Raw genomic sequence first — 22576 nt, 5'->3', positions numbered from 1 at the left:
TCTTATCCAATACATAAGGGGGCGCAACGCAGCGAGACTATCAGTGCGCTGTAAATTAATATCTTAAAAAACCGGTACCATTGGAGTTCTATTAGGTAAGGATAATAGCCTTCGTACAAAGTTATTCTCCCCCACTTCAAAATTACGGTTGCAGTGTGGACCCCAGAGTTCTGCCCCATAAAGGGCCGCTGACTGGGCCTTAAATTTAAAAACCTCTTGTGAGGAAGACCCCGCACTCCCCCGGAACATGCAGGTACGCCCTTGGTGTCAGCCAAGCTTCAGGGGACTCCAACGCCCATGAACCTCTCCCGTGTTTCCACAGGAGGATGCCGGTCACCCGTTTGACCCGGAAATCCAACCCCCATACCCCGGAAGGGAGAGGCGCGAGCCAATGAGAAGCGCGCGGAGACAGGTCATAGGGAGGAGAGCAGACGCGGAAGGCAGGCGGAAGAGCGAAGACGCGGGACCCGGTGGTGAAGACGCGGGACCCGATAGAGAAGACGCGGGACCTGGTAGTGAAGACGCGGGACCCGGTGACGAAGACGCGGGACCCGACTGGAAGGACGCTGGAGATCCAGAAGACGGAGAGGAAAGCTGGTCGGAAGATTGGTGGTGTCCGGAGGAGGCTGGAAGGCGGCCGTAACTCGGAGGAGAGTTACGGCGGGGCCGGCGAGTGTAACTGGCTCGGGGACACACAGAGGGAGGGGGCGGAAGCAGACATAGCGGGAGGGCAGAGCACCGCGGGGTACTAGGTGGAGCCTGATAACGTACTAAGTTATCCAGAATGATTTGAGAATGTACTAGTGAACATACACGGTTCTCCCTTCCCTAGGCACTTAAATTCACTACCCCCACGTCCCTGTTTTCCTGATAGGACAATTCAGTACCATCCTACATCCTGATTATCCTTGAAAATTCACAACGGTGTGGTGAAGGAAAAATCTGTATACTTATAAAGAACTCCATTCTGACAGTTCCCCTCTATTGTTGTTTCTATCCTTCTATGAGCCTCCGGAAAAACCAACCCTGTCCAGAAGAACCAGAGGGCAAGAAAACAACTTTGCAAGCCTCCAGTTCCTCCGGCTCATCCCAGGAAACGCCAGACGAAGAAGAAACCTTAACTTCTCAACCCTTTCCACTTCCCCCTAATATCAATAAACCCATTTCTAAACCCATATTGCAGCCTCCACGCCTGTTTATCAAGCCCTCGCTCTCACACCTCTATAGCAGGTGATACTGCCTTAGAAGTACTCTCCCTATGCTTCTTTAAAATAGGCGTGGAGTTATGGAGCAGAACTATTTTACTTTTTTCCAACTGGGGTTTCCATGACATTTTGGAATCCAGGGTGATACCTAGATAGTTAAAATTATTCACATACTCCAATCTCTCGCCATGCAGTTCCAATCTTTTTCTGAACGTTTTACTTGGATTGATAGACATATATTTTGTTTTGCCAGGGTCAATTTCAAGTCCTTTTTTATTACAATATAGGTAAAAGGTGTTTATCAGGTTTTGGAGGCCACCGGGAGTCTGGGAAATTAAAATAGTATCCTCTGCGAAGAGGAGTGCGGGAATCCCATCCTCCCTAACTTTGGTGAATCACTCTTGCTTCCTTCGAGGAAGGCGGGGATGTCATTTACATATAGAGAAAACAAGGTTGGTGCCAACACACAACCTTGTCGCACTCCACGCTTCACTGGAATCTCTCTAGTAAGTTCTCCCCGTGGTCCCCACCTTACTTTTGCAAAGTTATTTTCGTGCATCCTGATAATTTGAACTAGTAATTCAATTGGTACTCCAAGGTTTCTCATGTGAATCCAAAGACTAGTTCTAGGGACCAAGTCGAAAGCAGCTCTAAGGTCCATGAATGCTACATACAAAGTACCCTGTCTAATCGTAATATACTTCCAACATAAACATTGGAATCTAAAGACTTGATCAATGGTGCTGATCTTTTTTCTGAACCCTGCTTGGAATTTTGTTAACAGATCAGCTTCATCTATCCAAGATGAAAGACGCAGCAGTATGTGTCTAGCAAATATTTTCTGTGGAATGTCTATAAGACTGATCGGGCGATAATTCGCCGGGTCAAGTCTATTCCCCTTTTTAAAAATCGTGATTATTTCAGCCCCCCTCCAAGTGTTTGGCATCGGGTCAAAATTCGCTATTGCATTACATAAAGTGTTCGTATACGGAGCCCAAATTGTTAAGTCATGTTTTAGAAGGTCACCGGGAACTCTGTCGGGACCCAGAGCTTTCCCAGATTTTATTGTGCCTAGAACATAATTGGTTTCTTTTAATGAAAAGTGTAACTTGGCAACCTTAGCTAGGTCAATCATTTCATCCGTCAGATCAAGGTGGTCAGTATTAAGATCTGTGTTGGATTCAGAGAAGAGGCCAGAGAAATGGTTAACCCAGGTGACCTCATCCAAATAGAGGTCTCTGAGTTTGCCACCTGTCCTATTGCCTTTTGTAAGTAAATTCCAGAATCCTGCTTGATCCTTTGCCTTAGCAGCATTTAGAAGACCTGCCCATATCTCCTCATCCCAGACTCTCTTAGCAATAGCTATAGTTTCATTGTAGGCAAGCCTATTTGCCCTGGTTTTATCAGTATCATTACTTTTTATTGCTTTTATTAACTCGGATTTTGCTGCTCGACAATTCTTGTTAAACCATGGTTTACCATGTTTGACCCTTTCTGTTGTCTCTACCTGCTTTCTTTGTATTGCTTAAATAGGTTAAATAGATATTCATCATTGCCTTTTTGTCCTCCAAGATGTGTGGCCATTTGACTGCACGGTCATTCCTATTTAAAATGATGTGATCATCTAAGGGGTCATCATTCTTTTTTTCAAAGTCTAGTATGGAAAAAAGTTCTATAGAGGCCCTCAAACTCAGGGGTAAATGATCGCTCTCTATTCTAGGGATTATTTTAAAGTCACGCAAGAAACACCAACAGCTTAGTGACACCATCATATAGTCAATATAGCTTTGTGAAATGTTTCTACGAAACATATGGACTTTTGGTCTGTCTGATGGAAGACGCCCATTACATGATCTGAGGCTATGTGTCAGAGTTAAGCATAGGAGCTGAGTCACAGCTGCTGTGCACTTCACCTCCTTTTCACAAGCCAGTGGTAGTATATTATACGCTTGGTCTTGTGACTCCATCAAGTCACCAAAGCCAAGCACTGGCTCATAATTACAATTGAAATCACCAGCTATAAATATACTTGGAGCATGGCCTAATGTTTCAAGGACTCTGTCCAACAAATCAATGACTAGTGATGGACCATTTTTTGGAGATGGTCTATTGTATACATTGAAGAGATATGTGGCTTTATCATCTTTAGCCTTTAATTTTAAGCACAGTATGTCTGGAGAAGTAATATCTAGAGAGGTAATCTCAATTTGCAGAGACACGCTGACCCATATAGCCAATCCTCCAGATGGTCTTCCTTTTACTGAAGGAGTCGCCCCCACCCAGTAAGTTTTGTAGCCTACCCTATGGGGGCATTCTAACATCCAGGTCTCTTGTAAAATTATGATGTCATACATTCCAACAAAGGCATGCCATGTAGGATCCTGCAGATTTCTGTTTAACCCTGCGATATTCCAGGAAATAATATTTAAATCTTGGCAATTGCTGTGCTCTCTAAGGCAGGGAGAATCAGTTCTTGGTATTTCCGTACTTGGATGTAATTTTGATTTTGTGTCTAGAGCAAGTGCAAGATAAAGGGAAATGATATCAGCCGTTTGTATGTTCACGCAATTATCCACACCTCTAGTGCAACTAGTTATATCCGTATCAATCCTATCCTTACTTACTACCCTCTGGACTTGGGATAAAAGAGGCTCATGGTCTCTTAGAGACTTGTCATTCCTGGATGAATGTCAATCAACCCCCTCCAGCCCCATTAAAGAAGAAAAACGATTAGTAGTGAGGATATTAAACACTGGGGGCGGATACGTCCGAGAACTTAGGTTCCCACGTCTCCAAGGATTATCAATTAGAGCTCTCGGGTAAAAATAGCTTAGGTCTCTAGTCAAGATACCTCCCACGTAACCATCAGAGAACCAGTCACGGATGTAATTTGTCACCCTACGATCTCTGAAATTTATAACTATTATATCCCCTGGAATATCCTTCGGTCTCCTCCCTATCCAGCCTAACCTTCTAACATTTAGAATTTCACCATCTAGATGTGCGGGCAAAGGTCTGTTTGTTCTTAGCCAGTGCATGGCTTTGTTCTTAAGGATCTGGTAGTTTTCGAATTTCCCAAGTGGCAACTCGGGTACTCCAGTTAATACAATACCGAGGGGTTCTGCCTCCGGTGAAAGATCAATATGGTTTGCAGGACCCATAACCTGTTTGTTCTTATTAGGGCTCCTCTGCATATTGACCTGATTCCCCTGAACTTTCTCATTTGGATGCCCACTTTCTGGTAGATCTCTAGGATTAATGGGCTCTAAAACTATGTTCTGAAGCTGTTTACCAATAGGATTATCATGAGCAGTTTGATGCGACTTACTGCTACTGGATTCAATATCAGTTGCTGTGGGCACAATGCTAGTCTGTGGAATAATCATGGGAGTTTTCTTGGGTAACAGTTCTTTAAGTAAATTAGAGTTAGCAGTTCCAGTGTCAGTGATGGCCTCTAATTGTACATTTATTCGCTTGACCCTCTCAACTATAGGTAAAAGCATAGATTTAATCAAATGCTCAATGTTGCTCATTGATATTTGCTGAGAGTGTCCAGACGAAGAATCTTGGTTGTCCTCACTTGCATGTAGATTTTTTAGTTTTTTTGGACTCGACAGCCCTACGGGTTTTTGCGCGATTTCCCCTGTGCTTCGCGCCTCTCCTCTTTCTTTTTGAACACCCAGTGCCTACCCCTGTTGGTTTAATACTAGTAATCTTCACAGGAATAGAATTGTTGGGGACGGCAAGTGGTGACTCTTCTAAAGATGGTTCTAATTGAGTGTCTAGACTGGTGTCAGAAGTAGTCAGATCCCGAAGAGTCACTATTCGAGCTGAAAGATCTTGAATCTGCGGGGGAATACCTATATCATTTGCTCGTTCGTTACTAGTACTAGTTAATGTAGGTGTTCTAGCTGACTGAATGGCCCCCAAAGATGATCGTTTACTCTGCCATTCTGCAGATATTCGTCTCTCTGTTAGTACTATTTCTTTTTCTAAAACAGAAGTAGCCCTTGTAATAAAAGCATCTAGAGTCCCTCTAACAGAGCCCCCACTGACAATTTCCGTCCTAGGCTCTAAATATTATTCATATTTTATACTGTAGGTGTAGCACAATGGACAAATGTTAACAATGAAAGGTCTTTCAGTTCCTACGTATTGTCTTACTTCAGGATCCGTGCAGTCAAAGGGGGTGGCCCAGCCCAGCCATGGGCAGCCATGGATGGCCACAGACGGTCCCGCCCTTGTCCCGGGCTTCTCCCGCGTGCTCCCGCGGCACGGAAGATGAGGCAGTTATTTAAGCGCCTCCTGGCGCGATTGTCCCCGGGTGCGGCTTCCGGCCGCAAAGGCAGCTGGTCTTGGTTGTCCTGCTATACCACCGGCCCCCCCTTCACACTGCGGCCGCACAAAGATGGAGTTGGAGTGCGGCAGCGGGAGGTGGGCTAGCATGGCAGGTCAAGCAGCAGGGTCCGCGTGAATAAAGGGCAGCCGGTAGAAGCCCACAAGTTCGCTACACGGTGAAGTAATTTTCGGCAATGCTCCCCGCTCCCCCGAGGATGAGGCAGTTATTTAAGCGCCTCCTGGCGCGATTGTCCCCGGGTGCGGCTTCCGGCCGCAAAGGCAGCTGGTCTTGGTAGTCCTGCTATACCACCGGCCCCCCCCTCCACACTGCGGCTGCACAAAGATGGAGTTGGAGTGCGGCAGCGGGAGGTGGGCTAGCACGGCAGGTCAAGCAGCAGGGTCCGCGTGAATAAAGGGCAGCAGGTAGAAGCCCACAAGTTAGCTACACGGTGAAGTAATTTTCGGCAATGCTCCCCCAGAGCTGAACTCATCTTGGCCTTGATCAAGTTACATGATTTAGCCAGAACAGTGCTTTAACTGTGGAGCCACCACCCCCGGTGCTTCAAAAACCTTTGGTTCAGACTCGGATATGAGTCAAATAGCATTAGGAGAGGACAATGGAGATAATAGGGATGATTTACCTGCACAGTATAATGACCTTTACATGAATTTACAGGAAACCAGTGGATTGGGCATCTCCCCTAACACGGCCGCCAGTTTTTCCCGCCGCTGACCCCCCGCGGCCCCGCCCACCACCAGCCCATTGGCCGCCCCGCTCCTGCCAACCCAGCTGACCCGCCCTCCCGTCCCCCTACTTATGACGCCCCCTGAGCGACCGCGCAGCAGACGCACGCAGCGGGAGCACCGAATGAGCGCCGAAGGTGCGCCAAAGGTAAGCCCGTCTGCGCCCGTCCGCACCTGGACCGCGCCCAGTGCCAGGACCCCTGTCTCCCGCAGACACCAGCCCACCCGCCGGACCTACAACGCCACCGAACTCTACGCACTCAACGCCGGCCGAATCCCGGGCTGCTGCCGAGCCACCCCGAGACGCACCCACGGACCCTTCTGCTGCCACTCCTGCAAGTTCACCTGCATCCGGACCTGCACTACACCAGCACCGACCAAGCCGAGCACCAGCAGCAACCACCTCAAGTGCATCCTGCTCAACACCCGCTCCATCCACAGACACGCCGTCGAGCTCTGGAACCTGCTCGACACCACAGCCCCAGACGTCGCCTTCCTCACGGAAACCTGGATGAACGCCTCCTCAGCGCCCGACATCACCATCGCCATCCCGGACGGCTACGAGATCATCCGGAGGGACCGCGTCAACCAGACAGGAGGAGGCATCGCCATCATCCACAGGAACACCATACGCATCACGACCAACACAGACGACACCTCGCACCCGCCGAACACCTGCACTTCCAGATCCACATCAACCCCAAGACCACCCTCAGAGGCACCCTCATCTACAGACCCCCAGGACCACGCACACAATTCAGCGAAGACATTGCCGACGTCATCAGCCTGCACGCCCTCCTCTCCGCTGACTACATCCTCCTCGGGGACCTCAACTTCCACCTGGAGAACAACAACTACCGCAACACCACCACCCTGCTGGACAACCTCGGTCTCAAGCAGCTGGTGACCACCCCCACCCACTACGCCGGACACACACTCGACCCCGTGTTCTCATCCAGCAAGGACATCACCTTCAGCCACGCCACCGGACTCCACTGGACGGACCACAGCTGCATCCACTTCAGCTTCAGAAGGACCACGATCCACCACCACCAACAACAGGTTGCACGCAGAAGCTGGAACAAGATCACAGCCGACCAGCTCGCGACCTCCCTGAGCATGAACCCTCCCACCAGCGCAACTAACCCAAGCCAGGCGGCCACCAACCTCACGAAGTGGATCAGCAACTGAGCAGACGACCTCGCCCCTCTGAAGACCCCGCCTAGCAGACCCGGCAGCAAGAAAGCCCCATGGTTCACCGACGAACTCAAGAGCTCCAAGAAGAACTGCCGAGCACTCGAGAAAGCCTGGCGCAGAGACCCAACACAGAACAACATGACTGCCCTCAAGCTCGCCACCCGAAAACACCACCAACTGATCCACGCCACCAAGAAAACTGCATTCAAGGAACGACTGGACAACAACGCACACAACAGCAAGGAACTCTTCAACATCGTTAAAGAGCTCTCCAACCCCAACGCCGGAAACAACAACATCACCCCTTCGCAAGAACTCTGCAACTCCCTAGCCTCCTACTTCCACAACAAGATCGCGGACATACACAACAGCTTCAGCACTCTACCGACGCACGCCACGGCGGAACCACCGCCCCCACCACCATCCTCCGCGCCTGGACCCCGATCAGCACCGAAGACACCATCCGCACGATGAACTCCATCCACTCCGGATCCCGACCGACCCCTGCCCTCACCACATCTTCAACAAGGCCGACGCTGTCATCGCACCCCACCTGCGGGACATCATCAACACCTCCTTCAACACCGCTACCTTCCCGGAGAGCTGGAAGCACGCCGAACTCCGCGCTCTACTAAAGAAGCCATCAGCCGACCCCACCGACCTCAAGAACTACCGCCCCATCTCGCTGCTCCCGTTTCCTGCAAAAGTCATCGAGAAGACCGTCAACAAGCAGCTGGCCGCCTTCCTCGAGACGAACGGATCCCTCGACCTCTCGCAGTCCGGCTTCCGGGCCAACCACAGCACCGAGACCGCCCAGATCGCAGCCACCGATGACATCCGAGCCCTGCTTGACAACGGAGAAACAGCGGCCCTCATCCTCCTAGACCTCTCCGCGGCCTTCGACACTGTCTGCCACCGTACCCTAGCACGGCGCCTCAGCAACGTCGGAACCCAGGAGAAGGCACAGGAATGGATCATCTCGTTCCTCGCCGGAGGGACACAGAGTCCGTCTCCCCCCGTTCAGATCAGAAGCCACCGAAGTCATCTGCGGCGTTCCCCAAGGCTCCTCGCTCAGCCCAACCCTCTTCAACGTCTACATGAGCCCCCTCGCAGCCATCGCACGCCAACACAACCTCAACATCATCTCCTACGCTGACGACACCCAGCTGATCCTCTCCCTCACCAACGACCCCGCCACCGCCAGAGCCAACCTACACGAAGGGATGACAGACTTAGCCAAGTGGATGATGAACAGCCGCCTGAAACTGAACTCGGACAAGACGGAAGTCCTCATCCTGGGATCTTCACCCTCCGCCTGGGACGACTCCTGGTGGCCCCCCGCCCTGGATTTAGGCCCAGATCCTTGTACTGGGGTGAATGTATGACATTGTTCTACATTCTGTCCATCAACTGTGTTTTTTGCAATTTTCACCCCGAGTGGGCTGGGTATGCTCAGACGTGAGTCCCAGGCTCTCCAAACCACTGGAGTCAAGCTATCCAGGCTGATGAAGGCTGATAGCCAGAAACCGGTCCTTGGATGCTTGATTCCGGTCTGGGAAAGACATGGTTTGGTAGTTCGGACTGGACCCATGAGGCACAGGGTCAGAGCTGATTTGCATATAGCCAGTGTCTAACCCAGGGTGGTGTGGAGTGCAAAAAAACGATGGATTTAGGCCCAGATCCTTGTACTGGGGTGAATGTATGACATTGTTCTACATTCTGTCCATCAACTGTGTTTTTTGCAATTTTCACCCCGAGTGGGCTGGGTATGCTCAGACGTGAGTCCCAGGCTCTCCACACCACTGGAGTCAAGCTATCCAGGCTGATGAAGGCTGATAGCCAGAAACCGGACCTTGGATGCTTGATTCCGGTCTGGGAAAGACATGGTTTGGTAGTTCGGACTGGACTGTTCCCATGAGGCACAGGGTCAGAGCTGATTTGCATATAGCCAGTGTCTAACCCAGGGTGGTGTGGAGTGCAAAAAAACGATGGATTTAGGCCCAGATCCTTGTACTGGGGTGAATGTATGACATTGTTCTACATTCTGTCCATCAACTGTGTTTTTTGCAATTTTCCCCCCGCCCTGGGCAGCGCACCCAAACCAACAGACCACGCACGCAACCTGGGCTTCATCCTGGACTCCTCCCTCTCCATGACCAGACAAGTCAACGCCGTCTCCTCGTCGTGCTTCAACATCCTGCGCATGCTACGTAAGATCTTCCAGTGGATCCCCACCGAGACCAGGAAGACGGTCACCCAGGCCCTCGTCACCAGCCGTCTGGACTACGGCAACTCCCTCTACGCCGGAACCACCGCCAAACTCCAGAAGAGACTCCAGCGGATTCAGAACGCCTCTGCACGACTCATCCTGGACATACCCCGACGCAGCCACATCTCCGGACACCTGAGAGATCTGCACTGGCTCCCGGTCAACAAGAGAATCACCTTCCGGCTCCTCACCCACGCACACAAAGCCCTACACAACCAAGGCCCAGGATACCTCAACAGCCGCCTCAACTTCTACGCCCCCACACGCCAGCTTCGATCGACCGGCCACGCCCTCGCCTCAGTCCCCCGCATCCGAAAAGCCACCACAGGAGGAAGATCCTTCTCCTACCTGGCCGCCAAGACTTGGAACTCCCTCCCGACCCCACCTCCGCCTGACCCAGGACCACCTTGCCTTCAGGAAGAAGCTCAAGACCTGGCTGTTCGAGCAGTAGCGGACCCCCCCTCCCCTAGCGCCTTGAGACCCTCCGGGTGAGTAGTGCGCTATATAAATGCTTTGATTGATTGATTGATTGAACCCATTATAGAACTCTGTGCTCTGGACACCTTGCGGAACGACAAATTTGAGACGTTAGCATTGGCCCAGGTTCTGTTTGCCCTGGATCCAGACCATTGGATAGTGGTTTTGGATACGCAGGATGCCCACTTTCACATCCTCTTTCTGCAGCTCCACAGATGTTACTTGCGGTTCAGGGTATGCCAGGGACATTTTCAATTTACCATGCTCCCTTTCAGCCTCACCAGTGGCACCTCGGATGATCTCGAAACTTATGGAAATAGTCACAGCACACTTTTTCTGGATTGTGGATTCCAGTTTTCCCCTATCTCGTCAACTGGCTGTGGAAGGTGGGCTCTCCAGTTGGTCGTACACCACCACCAGATGATGCAAATCAACAAGCACAGAGTAGAAGCTATCTCTGGATCCATGCACAAAGACGTGGAAAGAAAGGAACTGATGTCAACACACAAGGAGGGTATTTATATGCAGCTCCGTTCATCATCCCTGGCACTGAACCAAGTCAACACAGAGAAACACAGCACTGCCTATCAGCACACTGAAACAATGCAGTTTTAAATCGTTAGGATCCAGGCTGATGCCAAGGGACATCCTAAAGGTGAGAAATGTTAAAAATAGCAATCAGAATTTTCAGTCTGGGGACGGGAACTAGAGTAGAGATGGCAAAGCAGGAGACATGAATCAAAGTCTGTCTATTTTAGAGGTTAAGTAGGCAGCAAAGTAAGATGTAGACAGTTGAGGATGGAGGAGTCATCAGGTCGGGACAAGAGAAGGCAGCTAAATAGGGAGAAGAGCTGTCAAGACGGGAAGAAAAGTTTTCTGCTCAAAATAGTATTGTTCAACTGAGGAAGTCGGGCTTTTATGTAGTGATGCCACTGTAAAGGCTCAGCATGCAAAAAGTCAAGACGACCTTATATGGTTTACAGGGCTTAATTAATAATCCCAAGTGCTCTATTTGTGGTAGTGTGGTCGAGCAGCTTAGGGTGATCAGAGGGAAGTGTTAAGCATTTGGTGTACACACACACAGTCAATAAATAGTTCACACACTCAATAAGAAATCCGAAACCACATTTTTTTAAATAAAGCAGTTTATATGAATTTAGACACCAAGATCGATAGAATAACGCTAGTACAAACAGATATTTATTTTAGGAGGAAATGGAAAAATAGCTTAAATACCGTTTTTTGAGGCATGCGCCTCGAGCGCTACAATGTTATCCTACGGGAGAAAAACACACACGGAAAACAGATACTTGCCAGCAAAGTTCAGAGGTGCACTTTGTTATGTTATGTTAAGTGTTGCTTATAAAGCGCACTGACACCGGAGCTTCCTGGCGCTGATAAACAGAACAGAGTGAGGGGAAGGTAAAGGTAACAGAGTCTACGTGGGGGTAGGGAAGAGGTAAGTTTTTAGCATTTTCCTGAAATTGAGAAAAGAGGAGCAAGATTTGATAGAGAGAGGGAGGAGGTTCCAGGGGCCAGCTGGGAGAACCGGCGTCTGCCGAATCTCTTAGTTTTGCTCCTGGGGGTGATCAGCAAGTCAAGGTGGGCGGATCGAAGATTACGTGTAGGATAGTAAGGGTGGATGGTAGATTTCAGAAAAGCAGGGGAAGGGCAATGAAGTGCCTTGAAGGTAAGACAAGCTACCTTGAAGGCAGCCCTTCGCTCAACCGGGAGCCAATGCAAATTCATAAGCAAAGGTTTAGCTGTTTGCCATCTAGGTGTTCCATGGATCAGGCGGGCAGCCTGATTCTGGACGATTTGAAGGCGTTGAGTCAGGTATTGTGGTAGACCGTGATAGATGGCGTTGGAAAAGTCCAGACGGGAAAGTACCAGCGAAATAACAGTTTGAGTGAGTGCTGCCGGGGGAAGAAAATGGCGGATTTTCCGGATCCTCCGAAGTTGAAACATACAGGAGGAAACCACCGCTCCCACCTGAGCCCTGAGAGAAAGCTCGGTGTCAATAATGACACCTAGACTTTTTACTGTTTTTGCTGGGACAGGGGGGGAGCCAAACTCTGGAGGCCAGAACTGTGGACCCCCCAGTAGGTGGAGCTGAGTCCAGGAAGTAGGAGCTCAGTTTTACCGGGGTTCAACTTCAATTGGTTCTGGTTCATCCAGAGTTGGATATGAGTCATGGCTCCTTGAAAAGTTTTGATGGCGTTTGGTGACTTGAGGGGAAAGATGATCTGGAGATCATCAGCGTAGTTATAAATGACGATGTCCCATTTCAGGAGTGATTGAATGAGTGGCCGGAGGTAAAGATTAAAGAGGAGCGGGGAGAGGGAAGAGCCTTGGGGAACACCACAGGATGTGAGAGTTTTTTTAGCAGTGTAGGGGCCAAGGCGAACCGCCTGTGTTCTCCCCGTAAGGAAGGACCTGGCCCACTCAAAAGAGACTTAAGGTGCTAGGGGACCAAAATCCAAAGCATCACCAGCAGTTTTACTTTCCTTCCTGGTGTGTCCGTGTGCAGAGGGGATGGTCGGTATAGTAGCTTTGAATGCTACACAGTTAAAGTCAATCGGACCTGAAACAAAGGCCGCACGGGGGGACTTGGGGGCAAGTCTAGGTGAACCCAAAGACGCTGCTCAAGTCGTGGTGACCCCTAGACCAAGGGGACGCAGTCAGAAATCATGGACCCGGGCTGTGGAGCAGGGCCACTCTAGGTGTTGGTCTCCTGTCCTGATGTCCCTTGATGTGTAGGAAGACTTCCAAGGCAGTGAGGTCTGGGCTGGACGCGAAACAAGTCTTAGCTTGTGCAAGTGCCCTGATACTCAGGTTATTGGTGGTGGGGGGCTCCTGGAGGGTCTAGCGTCTCGAAACTCGGCTGAGAGACTGGGCTGGCCCCCTAGAGCCACTGAGACCACCTCCTAAAGTGGTGCACCCTCGGTGGACCGATGGCCAGCAACACAGTGAACTGGACAGATGCAGACGGTGCCTGCGGATGGCTCCTCCACTCCAAGCTGGTTGTCACAGTGCTGAGTAGTCCTCCAATTGTTGGGGAGGATGCACAGCTACAGGATGAGTCCGGTATTGGCAATTGTTAAGGAGCAAGCAGCAAGACAGGGTTTGGTGCCAGTTTCTGTGCAGGTCCTTCTTTTTGCTGTGTTTTCTTTGTACTTCAGTGCCCAGGAGGTGAAATATGCGGACGGATTTCAGGTGGACACCTAAATAATCAATTTAGGAGCGTATAGGAGAGAACAAGGTAGTAGACAACGAGCTACCTACCCCTAGTGGTGACTAGACACCCTATATAACCACTTCCTGTGAGGAGTGGGCATTACCCTGACTCAGAAATCACTATTTCACCGAAAACAAGATGGTGAAAACCTTTTCTGGCTGTTCACTTCCGGTAGCCCACCTTAGAGGTGTAGCTGGCCTTTGGGTGAAACGTGCCTCCTGAATAACTAATTTCCTGCCTGCTCTGGTGCCAAATGGTCTACATGGCAAGGGGTGGCGTACGCCAGGTTTGGGTGGGAGAAGCCGGGTTGCATATCAAAGGTGGCAAAGGCTTTGGAGAACCTGCCCTTAATATGCTAAATTGCTAGCTATCCTGCTAGAGGAGGCGAGAACATCTGATGAGCAGGCATTGTTCCTGGCCTCAATAAACTCATTTGCAGGGGGCCAGAAAGCCCAGTCAGTCAACATACTAAGACTAATCGGACTACAGGGGGGCACCTCTAAGGTCCTAAACAACTGATATTGGCATCAGTACAGATTAAGAAAAAATGTTTGATACCAAACACCAGTACTTTCAGTAAAGCCATCATGTAGCTGGGTAACTCTTACTTACCAGTGCCTAGTATATGTCCTCAAAATGGCTTTCTGTGTTTTTCTAAATTGATTGCACCATTTCATGCATCCTGCAACGGCAGTTTGCCTTTAGTTTGAGTGTGGGTCCCTTTGGGTGGCATTATGCATGCTGCAGCCCTTTGTACCCATGCTCTGGGTACCAGATCTACCATTTACCAGAATATTACAAGGGTGCCAAAGTCCTTACCAGTTGGATTACAATTAACATTTGTGTAGTTTTTAGGGAATGCACTTGCACTAGGGCCTGGTTAGTCAGAACCCAGTGCACTTCCAATCAAAAGCTTATCATTACAAGTGGGCAAATAATGGGGGTGACTGTCTAAAAGAGGCACCTTCCCACATCAACAATGAAGAGCTGTAGGAGGAATTAAGTGAGGATATATCTGTGCTCAATACCCATGCAAGGGGTACAAGGAAGATGGCAGATGCACGGTTGGGGACGTTTTTAAGAGGGAGTACATGGAAGAGTCAAGTCAGCATCATCAACGATGGCGGAGACAGCATTAGACAGAAAGGAAGGATGGACGTTAGACTTGGAGATGAAAGACTGGGGGTAGAAGGAAGCACATTTTACGAGAAAGTAGGTACCAACAGAGAACATGGGAGACTAGAGAACTGAGATAAAGGGGGGGATGGAAGGTAACAGATGGAGAGAAAGCAATGGCCTGCGTGGTAACAGGAAAAGATGACGAGGCAGACAATGATGTATGGTACAGAAAATGGGGCAGGGCAATAGCAAGTTGACAGAACTGATCAGAATCCAAGATGACAAGAAAAGGAGTACAGTATTGTGTGCTCTTTAAGTGAATATTTATGTCTGAGAAAAGCAAGTGACGAAAGGGGAAGCAAGTAATTATGAAGGGGGTCAAAGTTATCACAGAATAGTCCAGGCATGTGATAGATAAGAACAATGGACAAAGAATGCAATTTAAACTAGGTAAAAGGAAGAGTAATAGGAATCTATAAAGAATGGTAAAGACCTGATCAAAAGCAAACACCTGATTGAAGGGATAGTTAATAGCCACATTTTGCCCAATTTTCCAAAAATAACTTTCCCATAAATGCTGCAAACATTGACACGGTGAAAGCATATTTATTAAAATGCCAATGCCTCCAGATCACAATTTGGGCACCAATACTTCTCTAAAAGCCATCACTTTCCAAATGTCTCAGGTGTTCAAGATGTTCATAATTAACAAGTTAATTATCTTTGGGAATGCCTCATCTAGTAGAGACCGTCTAGTCGTAGATTCCTTAACTTAGATTATTTCCAGGCGTCAAACTGGATCTGGAAGTTTGAGCAGAACCCCTGTGTGCCAGTAGGTTGCACCGTTCGGCTCCCCATCAGCATTATTGGCATTGTCCACGGTAGAAGTGATGTACACGGTGCCCATATAGACCCCACCCCAGTGCGTAAGCTTCTGCTCCTTTTCATGACTTTCTACGCCAGGAAAGCATAGCCATGATGAAGACTAACACTACTGTGAATTTCTATGGGTCACCCTCAAACTTATTAGTTTGCACAGCAGGGAAGATCCATAAGGAATCTGTGGCTAGATAGTCTCAACCAGATAAGGCATTACCGAAGAGTGTTCGTCTAATGTAGACTTCTAGCCATAAATTCCTTACTTTAGAATAGATACCCAAGCACTACCTCTTCTAAGGTAGGTCTGTTAAACAGATTTAAGCCAGGAAGTCATGCAGAACCGAACGGGCAAAGAGCCTGTCACAGCAAACCCGACTGTGAAGGCAATAGTGCTTGGTAAATGTGTGCAGAGATGCCCATGTTACTGCTTGACAAATGTACAGAACAGGGTCTCCGTGAGCTAATACAGTGGTCACAGCCTTGGCTCTGGAAGAAACCGCATGCAAGCCCTGAGGGGGTTGCTTTTTGGCCAGTGCATAGCAGGACTTTATGCAGAGTACTATCCATCTTGAGATGGTCCATATCGTCACAGACTTCCTTTTCCTTGGCCCCGATGTACCCTACAGTGAGTTGCTCATCCACCAAAACTCTTGTGCTATCAAGGTAGAAGGGAACGCTCTTTTGGGATCCAGACAATGGTGCCTCTTCTCCTCATTACTAGGATGAGGCAGAGAAAAGAAGGTAGGCAAAGTGAGGTTCAGGCCTACATGAAAAGAAGTCACAACCTTCGGGAGGAAGGATGCACATGTCCAGAGTACCAGCTTATCCGGGGAGATGGAATTCGGAGGGTGCACAGTTTGCCTGCGATTCACGAACACTCCTGGCCAATGTAATGCCACAAAGAAAACAGTCTTGATGGTTACCAACCTGAGAGGGCAGTTGTGCAGCAGCTCAATGGGCGCACATATTCAAAAGGTCAGGAACAGATTTAAGTCTCATTGGGGAACAAAAAATGGCCTGGGGAGAAATGTGTTGTAAACCTTTGAGGACAGAACATGTGACTTGAACATGGAAGGTTGGTCTGGCAACTTAAAAAATGAACGATAAACAGCTCTTAACTGTGCCCAGAGCAGAGCCCTGCTGGCCAAAGATAGAACAAACAGATTAACCTGAGAAATGGGTGCAGAGAAGTTTAATGTTTCTAGGTGAACACCATGCCACAAATTTATCATAGGGTCAGGCGTATACCGACATGAAGGTACGCCTGGATGCCACAATAACAGACACTTCAAGAGGAAAGTTGAAAGCTGTCAACTGTCACCGCTCCATCTGCAAGCATGAAGATGGAGGGTGCACAGATTCTAGTGCATCACCCTTTCCCTGTTGCTGCGACAGGAGAACCTCCCAAAGAGCCAGCCTGATTGGGGTCAGATGCTCATGTTCAACAGCTCAGGATACCAGATTCTCAGTGCCCAATCCAGTCACAGGAATGATCTGGGCATGGTAGTTTCTTAGGTAATCTAGGCAAGAGTGGTATGGGTGGAAAAACATAAAAGAGGCAGAGCTTCACACTAGATGAAGAGTCACTGAGCGAGAGCCACCTCAAACTCCAGCGCACAGAATTGCTGACATTGCATGTTCTCAGCGGGGGCTAAGAGGTAACAAAGACTATTTCCACTCTTGGAAGAGACATGGCCCCACCTCTGGAAGGACAGAGCATTCGAAATCAGCTAGGCATTGATGGTTGAGTTAGTCCCCCATGGCATTCGGAGAACCCACCAGGTGTTGAACGACCAGGGAAATGCTAAGGCGTTCCAGCCAAGTCCAGAGGCACAGAGCCTCTTAAAGAGGTCACAATGCCACCCCACCCAGTCTGTTGCAGGATTACATAGCAATCGTGTTTTCAGTGAACACCAGCACCAGCCTTTCCTTGATCGGAGGAAGAAAGGCTTTCAATGTTAAGCGGATCACCTGAAGCTGCACCCATCTGATGTAAAGCCCAGACTCCGCCGGAAACCAGAGTCCTCTGATAGCCACCTCGTCCAGATTGCTGCTCTATCCCAGGAGTGACTCATCTGTCACTGCAGCAAGCTCTGGTTGGGGGAAAGGAGAGGACAGCCACTGACCCATTCACGGTTCGTCAGCCACCACTGCATCCATCTTTTGCAGTTCCCCCCAGATCTGGACCATGTGATTAACCCTGATGCTGTGCCCACTGGAACTTTAGATCCCAATGCAGAGCCTGCAAATGTCAACAGGTATGTGTTACAAGTAGGATGCAGGAGACCATGAGGCCCAACAGCCTTAGAATCTATCTCACCAAAATCCAGACTAGAGGCTGACATCTGCATCACAGCCTGAATAACCTAGCCTGACTGCTCAGGAGGATAGGCCCGAAACTGCACTGTGTCCAGAACAGCTCTGATGAAAGAGAGCATCTGAGAGTGAGACAGTGTGACTTTGGCATGCTGATAGTGAAACCCAGGAAAAACCGGTGGTCTGCCGTAGTCTAAAGATGGGAGATGACTGCCTGGGCGAGCCTTCCTTCAGGAGGTAACTGTCAAGGTAGGGGAAGACTGGAACCCTTGACCTCTGCAGATGTGCTGCAACCACCCACCATTCCCTTGTTGAACACCCAACGGGCGCTGGTAAGGCCAAATGGGAGCACAGCAACCAAAGTACTCTTGGCCCACAGTGAACCGCAGGTAATGCCTGCGGGCAGGCAGGGCGGGGGATATGGAAGTTTTTCCCCTGCAAATCCAATGCTACCATTCAGTCTCCAGAAACCGGGGCAGACAGTACTTGAGCCAATGTGAACATTTTGAATTTCTCCTTTTTCAGGAAGAAGTTGATCTGGTGCAAGTCTAAGAAAGGACAAAGGTTGCCAACCTTATTGGGCACCAAAAAGCACCAGAAATAGCAACCATGACCTACTTCTGATGCGGATATCCTACCAATGGCACCCTAGGCCAAGAGAGTCAACACTTCCTGTCGGAGCAAGGAGAGACGGTCCTTCATCAGCCAGTCATACATGGGTGGCATCGGTGGAGGAATGTCCAGAAAGAAGATGGAGTAGCCCCTTTTGACAATTTATAAAACCTACTTCTCAGATGTAATCGACTGCCATTGGTACAGGTGATGGTGTATCCTGCCCCCCGCCAAATGCGCATGGTGGTATGAGGGAAAACTAAAGGGTGTGTGGAGGCTAGTGGCTCGAACATGGTCTGTGGGAACCACATCCTCTGCTACAAAAAGGGTGGGCAGCCTGTAGGCCTTGGAGGCTGGGAGGGAATGAATATGATTGGGAGCCCCTTCCCTAGCCACGAACGGCAGACTGGGGTTGGCGAGGGACAATTTAAGGTCCAAGGCCCTGGGCGGAGCTCTGCTATCCTTTCTGGCGGCACCCGAAGCAACCATCAACATCCTCCAGCGTGTCCAGAACTTGGCAGCTAGGCTGCTTACTGGCTCCTCATTAAGAACTTCGGCCAAGCCAGCATTAAGATCTCTTCACTGGCTCCCGATACGGGAAAGAATAACATTTAAATCTCTTTGTATAATACACAAGTCCCTTCAGAACAAGGGACCCCCCATCTTGAGGAGCCTGATCCGCCCTTACAAGTCCTCTCGGTCCCTACGATCTGACCGGGGAAACCTCGCCATCGTCCCCAGAGTGAGGAGGGCACGCTCAGGGGGGCGTTGCTTCACAGTTAATGCGGCATCGCTGTGGGATTCCCTTCCTGTGACGATCCGAACTGAACCCAATCTTTGGAAGTTTCGGAAACTTCTTAAAACTTTTCTTTTTCCCAATGACCCTTAACTAACGCTGCTCATCTTAGGTTGCTTTTTGTTCTGCAGCGCTGGGACGCTCTCGGGCAGCCATGCGCTTTACAAATCAAATTTCATTTCATTTCATTAAGTGCTCCAGCACTCAATCCACTTTCTCACCAAAAATGCGTGAGCCATCAAAAGACATGTTCATGAATGAGGCTTGAACCCTGAGATGCCAGTGGTTTTTAGCCAGGCATGGTGCCTAATTACCACAGACTACAAAATCACTCTGCCCAGCGAGTGTTCTGTCTAGGCCACACTTAATGGTGAACTTTGCTGCAATGCTCCCATCAGCTAAGCCTGGAACAGTGTAGCACGGGCCTAGTCAGAGTTCATAAACAGCTCTTGCGCAACCAAATCCCAAACCGCATGGGTGTACTGGCCCAAGAAGCACAGTGTGTTCACAGACTGCAGTGCTAGGCTGGTGAAAGAACATCCTCTTTCCAAAGCTGTCCAGTGTCTTGGATTCCCTATCCACTGGAGCTGTATAGAACACACCAGAATTGACTTTGGAAGTGAATGCTTGGACCACCAAACCCTCCAGGATGGGGTGCTAGTTGAGGTAACTGTGGTCCACAGGAGAGGGGCAATGGCAGCAGGCAATTGTCCTGTACACAGGAGCCCCTGTTGAGGGCTTGGACCAGACCCCAAGGAGGACATTTGTAAGGGCTTCATTCATTGGAGTAAAGGCTTGTTGGGGGCAACTTCCGGATTAAGCACCCCCAAGACGTTTGGCTTGACTGCCACTGAGGGTATTGTGAGGTCCAAGACCTCAGCCGCCCTTTGCACCACCACTGCAAATCGGGCACGCCCCCTCATAGCCAGCGTCTAGTGAGGTATTTAAACCACAGGCATCTGCCAGTTTCTCATACCAGTTGTCCTCTGTCGCCTAGGGGATACTAGTATCCATAAGTGTCATCTGACCTCTCCAATTTGTCACCTAGTCCAGTACTGTCAAATGAAAGGTGCTGGCTCTAACTCGGAGGCCATGACCCCCGGTTCGCTCCATGTCCGAGTCAGGTTTAACGATGGGGATGGCACTGCAGTGGGGTGTCAGCTGTGCTGGGACAGAAGTGCTGATACGAGAGCAGGTGAAGCTGCTCCGAATACAAGGGGCCCGACAGCTGGTATCTAGTAGTGGCCCCAGATGCACCGGTGGTGCCCAGAGAGACTCCAAGGGGTGGGGCCAGGCCACGCAAAGATTAAGTGCATGGACTCCTAGAACTTTCAGTTGAACGGGGGACCGGGAAAATCGGGTAGGTGCGGCGCAGACCCACTTGCGGGCTTGAGTGTCAATGCTCCTGCCTCTCACACATGGACTTGGATGGGTGCAGAGAAGTCTATGACCTGTTTATTGACTTTTGCGGGGGGACTTACCAGATTACTTTCATCTGGATAAGGACTGTCGGTAGTGGCTCTATGAGAGGTCCAGGGGAATTCCACGTAAGCGGGATCAGGAGCATCGCAGAGTAGCTGAACGTCGGGTGGCAAAGCACTTGTGGGAACGCTCCCTCATTGCCTTCAGGTGCATGGCACAACAGTCCTCTCAGATCTTGAAATCATGGTCCCGCTCCCAGCACCAAAGACAAACCATGGGTGGGTCTGTCACAGATATCTGCCTGTGACAGGACCACATGGCTTGAACCCCCAATGGTCTCTTAGGGGGACATTCCTAGAATACCAATAGAAGAAATTCTCAAAAAGTAGAGGATAAAGGTCATTCAAAAAATTGACTGGGGTAGCTCTTACATATATGTTGAATGGCGCAGAAAGAAAAGAACGGTCATCAGCCCACTGGAGTGGCATCTATGTAGGCACCATGCACATAACTTCCAATATCGAGCGGACCAACACCACCTACCAGCACACTGGGTACTGCTCGAAAACGTCCACATCCAGTTCAATGCGAGGGGATTACTCTAAGTCTAAGGTAAGGATTTTGCCGCATAGGTCGATACCGCGATAATCCGCCCATCTAGTCCATATTTTGCAGTGTTTAGCAAGACATCCATGGGCCTCGAAAACAGCAATCTCAGCCCCCATACATTTGTGTAGTTCAGCTTTCCATTTGCCCAGGTTCGGGGGTGATGTTGCCTTCTACATTTGGGCCATATACCTTTTGGCCACTGCGAGAGCTGAAAACAAGGTGTTGTTTATACCTATTCCCCCCTATATCTTCTGTGGAATGTAACAAGAAAAGGCAAAGGTCGAGCGGAAGATCCCCGGACAGCACCTCAAGGAGACACGAACAAATTTGGCGCCAAAACTGCTGTAGCGCCAAGCAGCTCCAAAACGTGTGTAAGAAGGACCCCTCCTTCCCTCCACACCTCAGGCATACAGGGGACTGAATAACCCCCATCCGCCATAGACGTACCCTAGTGTAATATGCGCGGTGTAGATATTTAAATTGGATAAGCCGAAAGCGCATGGACACCGCCGTACCCCTAGGGCTGGCGATGGCTTCGGCCCAATCATCGTCAGTGAGTTCAGGTATGTCTGCATGCCATGCAAGCCTTGTCTTATCTAGTGTGGTGGGTGAATGGGTTGTCAGCGTCTAATAGACCTGTTTGATCTTGTGGGGTCCTAGATCCCCGGTAAGCAGTCGCCCCTCCAATGGTTGAAACTCAGGAAGGGATTCTAACGTGTGGATATGGGAACTAAGTGCGTGTCGGAGCTGAAGGATCTTATAGAATTGTGTTTTATGTAGATCAAAATCTGTAATTGCTGAAAAGATTTCATGGTGGTGCCGTGTATTACATCGCCAAGAGTCGAGATCCCGACTTGTTCACACCCTTTGAATCCTGTTAATGCTGATACAGAGCGGAGATATGTGCCCTGCCATAAGGGGGTCATTTGAGTAAGCGTCCCCTTCCAGCCCATCTGTCAGGTCTTGGCCGGCCAGAGTTGTATCACCACTCTGCCAGCCGATGGTAAATGCTCAAGGCGAACCGTGCTGTATAATAAATGTAGGAGCGGGACCCCATCCATAGCAGCATGTTCCGCCGAATATGCTGGATCTGTAGGGGAGCAGTACCACCAATTGTTTATTACCATCACATAGGACACTACATAATAAGCATAAACATCCACTGCGGTGCTCCCATTGCAATATGTGGATTGTGTACATGTGCGGAGCGCTACTCTGACCGCCCCACCGTTGCACATGAATTTATTTTGTATGGCTGCTACTTGTGCGAACCATGTACGCAGAATGGGGTATGGGTAATTCTGGAGAAGATATAACATACGGGGCAGTGATACCATTTTAAAAATGGCTGAGCA

General features: G+C 49.6%; 1 protein-coding gene across 2 annotated transcripts in view; it reads right to left on the bottom strand.

Moving 5' to 3' along the window:
- PARN (poly(A)-specific ribonuclease) overlaps positions 1–22576 on the bottom strand; it is a 637089-nt gene that overhangs the window by 226136 nt on the left and 388377 nt on the right. The gene's annotated exons all lie outside the window — the stretch shown is intronic.

Source organism: Lissotriton helveticus, chromosome 10, assembly GCF_964261635.1.
Source record: "Lissotriton helveticus chromosome 10, aLisHel1.1, whole genome shotgun sequence".
Classification (NCBI taxonomy): Eukaryota; Metazoa; Chordata; class Amphibia; order Caudata; family Salamandridae; genus Lissotriton; species Lissotriton helveticus.
This window is presented reverse-complemented; position numbering and strand designations above follow the sequence as displayed.